The 4,090-nt window shown below is 33.0% G+C and overlaps 1 long non-coding RNA gene across 1 annotated transcript; it reads left to right on the forward strand.

Moving 5' to 3' along the window:
* Positions 1-1,632: 1,632 nt before the first annotated feature.
* On the forward strand, positions 1,633-3,590 carry LOC141700919 (uncharacterized). Its single transcript, XR_012566593.1, has 4 exons — positions 1,633-1,830; positions 2,604-2,733; positions 3,149-3,256; positions 3,378-3,590. It is a non-coding gene; the product is annotated as an uncharacterized LOC141700919 (long non-coding RNA).
* The last annotated feature ends 500 nt before the right edge of the window (positions 3,591-4,090 follow it).

The raw sequence follows: 4,090 nt of genomic DNA on the forward strand, positions 1-4,090 counted from the left end.
AAAGGAATTTTTGCACACTGTCAGTTTCAAGGTTTCCTTTCCATCACTGTTGTGATTAAATGTAAGTACCCTGCGGAGAATAATGGTTCCAGCAATATGATGTAGATACCTTACCAATAAAATCTACCAAATGTCAAAAGTTGCAACATTAACTATTAAGAGAACTTAAGGTTGATACCTATTAGTTAATTATTGAAATTGATTCCAATTTTAAAGTTGATCCAAGTTAGGCTTTTTAACGGGTGACTTGATATGCCATGACACAACCTTTCTTGTAATATTGCCCTTTTTGGCCTATTGCTTTTAAGGCTGACTTCTTAAATTTAAGAGCATAGAGGAAATACCAGCTCTAAGAGTAGTGTTGCTCATTTAATTAATACAAGTCATTTCTTCTGTTTTCATTTAATTTTTATGTATTTTGCCACTTTGGCAGGTGACTTGGCAAAAGGAAAAATAGGACTTCCTTCAGAGTGTAAGTTGTATCACATTATTACCTAGGACATATCTAGGTGATTTAAGTCCTGCTAGTGGTCGTCACATTCAAATAGTATCTGTTTATAAGCTCTAAGTTAGTTGCTGAGAAAACAAATGCAGCTTATGCTCAAAATATCAAGACTTTGAATGATGAGGGAGTGTGGCTTACGGTTTAAAGTAAGGGCATTATTAAGTTTTTAAAAGTAAACTTGAATCCTTTTTGCTATCAGTAAATTTAATTTCCTTATGCATACCAAATTTCTAGATGCTTGTATAATGATGACTCTTACAAACATTTGTTTGACTTCTGTGGTACATATTCATTTAATAATGCAGTAAATATTATTATTACTGAGATATTAAAGATAATGTATAGTCTTTTCAGTCTATTTACTTAATCTATTGATCCACTTTGCTGTTAAACTTTTGTTTAATGTTATCTCTTCCTTTGGTAAACTGCAACGACGATTTACGTTAAATAATTTGACTTCTGGGATTCCCTTGCACCCACGTCTGCAGTTCTGTATACAAATTGATTATCATTATTCTCATATGGCATTTAATAAGTCAAAGCCAATAACAATGGAAAGAATCAGGAGAACTAGAAGGGATGCATAAGAAGAAAACAATATTCATAATGACTGATCTAATTTATTGCTTCTTTAGACTCTATGAATCAAGTTAATGCTCTTTGTATTAACAGAAAAAGAGGTTTCTTCTTTGGTATATTTTTGAATTTAGAGTGTATGTGTTGTTTCTTTTCTATGTTGTATGTTTCTTTTCCAGTGCCCATCTATGGTCTCTGCTTGAGAATTGCCAAATGTTATATATGGGTATCACAATATCACCGTTGATAAAATTAAAATTAAATAAATAAATATTCTATGTAAAATTAAATTAATTTTACTCAAATTAAGTAAAAGTGTTATAGACTTATAGTGATCCTCCTTCTCCTTCAAGATTTAAGCCATCTTGTTTTACTGTTGTTAATGATGTCTGGGGTCTGGGGTCTGGTCCTATTAAGAAGTAGCTAATGACATTTGATGATATTGAGGGCTTCACTGTGTATGGAATACAACCAACAATCTTATTTATCAATATATACATTATGCCATCTGAAAGACAACTAACAAATGATGTTTCTACACGGAGATACTATCCGAAGGTGTTGCAGTTTGCAGAAACCAGTGATGGTAGCAATAAATATGCTAGAAAGCATGATTGATCGTGGCACTAACAAGTGCAGAAATATCTGACATTGCTTATTGGAAGTAATTGTTCCAAGATCTCCGAGGCATCTGGTTAAAGTGGATAAACTGTCTTGCTTATTGGAAGTAATTGTTCAAGAACAATTTGGTAAGTCCACATTTGATTGATCTGGATATTAATTTTATATTTTCCATAAAACCTTTTATAGTATGGCATATAGTGGCATTGAGAACTGAGTCAAGTCTACCCGTAAACGATAGTTCTGCTAGACAGTTCATTAAATATAAGGTTTACAAAGTCATTTGCTTTCTTTGGTTTTGACCTAAGTATAAGATCTTATACTTAGGTCAAAATTAAAATTTTCATTTTCCCCAGATATTTCTCCTCTCTGTCTCTTTTCCTCTTCCACTCACCCCCTTCACCTCACCCACTCGCATCTCTCAATTTTCCCTCTCCCTAATCCCCACTCTCAACGCACTCATCTCTCAAACACACTAGTTGTCTATGTAACATTATGTCTGTTAGCAAAAGGATAAACCTATAGTGTTATAAGCCCCATCTTTCAGTAACATACAATATTAGTATCTCTTGTCATGACTAGTTGGCCTCTTTTTACATGGAGACCTACTTAATTAAACTATAAAATCTAAAAAGTAGAAACTATTAACCAGTAACTTCATTTAGACCAGGTCAGAACGGTATCCTGATACAGTATAGGTTGTGTTTCAGAACTTCAGTCTTCCATATATATATTGGTCTTTCTATATATTTACTATAGACGGATATCCAGCATTTTGAGATTTGAGAAGACCAAACTAATTATATTCACTGTCGATGTTTCAAAAATGAGTATATTCTAACTAGTAAGAGTTCTGTTAGCTATTTATCTGTATAAATGGTTTCCTTTTCAATTGGTGTAGGTATTTCTACTTGGCTAAATCTTACAATTTGGATGGAAAGAGAGCCGAGGTGTATTCTTTGTACCGTCGTGCTTGCTCTCTTACTGATACTTCCCTCAAGAGGCTTCAAAGTTCAACCACTGTTGATCAGGTTCGTACTCCCAAAGAACTCCATTTTATGTTGTCATGTGTTCATGCATTGCATGTCCTTCCAAGATAATAGAATAAGCTGTTTTGATTTAATCTAAATATGAGGCGCATAGTTTTCAGTTTTCTGTCTTGAACATTTAAATGATCATTTATGTCACGGGATATCAGGCACTTTTTACGCCTTTGCTAGGAAACTTGCATGCGTCTTTATCACATTTCTTTGCAAAGTGTATAAAAAACTTGGAAAGAGTTGATCTAGTTGTTTGAGAGGGAAACAAGTGCCACTAGCAAATTTTGTTGTCTGAGAATATAAGGATGTGACCTTATGTTTCTTAACAGAGATATTGTTTCTGAGTTTTACTCACAAGTATCAATAGATGATCTCTTTATATTATCTTTTTTCTTCCTTTTAGCAGGAAGTAGAAAATGTGGTTAAAGCTTGTATAAAAGTAAATGGTACGTGGAAGCCAATATAAGAGTAGCATATCCTCCGGTGGATCTTGGAAAACAAAAGTAAAGTATATGTATGGAGAAGCATAAAACCATTTCTTACCTTGTTATTTCAAATATTTAATTAAAATATATAATCTTCGTGTTGGTTATAATTTGCATGATTGTGAATTTATTATTTTTTGAACATTTCAGAGGAAAATGAGAACTGATGGTCAAGCATTTAAAAGCATCTCATGTTCGTGTCAAAAGACAAGATGTAGTTTTGCGATCTCGTTTTGCAGAAAGAAAAAAGGCGACTTGAAAATTTTAAAGTAGTTGTTAGGGGAGACACAATATGTGTTATTTTATCTGTAAGGGAACCATAATCGAAAGAGTTGGATGGTATGTGTAATTCAATATATACTTTTCTCCCACGAATGGTATAATTAAATTTTCTAAATTTATTGTAATTTATAATTTTTAAGTTGTACAATTTAATTTTCTGTTGTACTGTATTTTTGGGATATTAGTATTAATTGTATAATGGAACATGTTTATAGAAAATATATAAAATATCAATGGAAAATAGGAAAAAATAAATTTTTTGTGACAAAAAGCGTCGGCATTCTAGCTAACCGAAGCTATTGATGAGAAGCAAATGTGTCGGCATTTCTGCTAATTGATGTATTTGGTGAGAAGAAATAGCGTTGGTTAAATAGCACGACGTATATCATGAAAACCTGATGCATCGACATTTTAATCAACCGACGCAACAAGTGACAACCAACAGCGTCGGCATTTGAGATGATCGACGCAATTAATCAAACCAAGAACGTCGGCATTTTGTCCAACCGATGCTTAGCAATGCAACAAATAGCGTCGGTTATATATATAACACCAACGCTATAAGTTAACCTACAGCGTCG

This window comes from Apium graveolens, unplaced genomic scaffold, assembly GCF_009905375.1.
Source record: "Apium graveolens cultivar Ventura unplaced genomic scaffold, ASM990537v1 ctg3091, whole genome shotgun sequence".
In the NCBI taxonomy this organism is placed as follows: Eukaryota; Viridiplantae; Streptophyta; class Magnoliopsida; order Apiales; family Apiaceae; genus Apium; species Apium graveolens.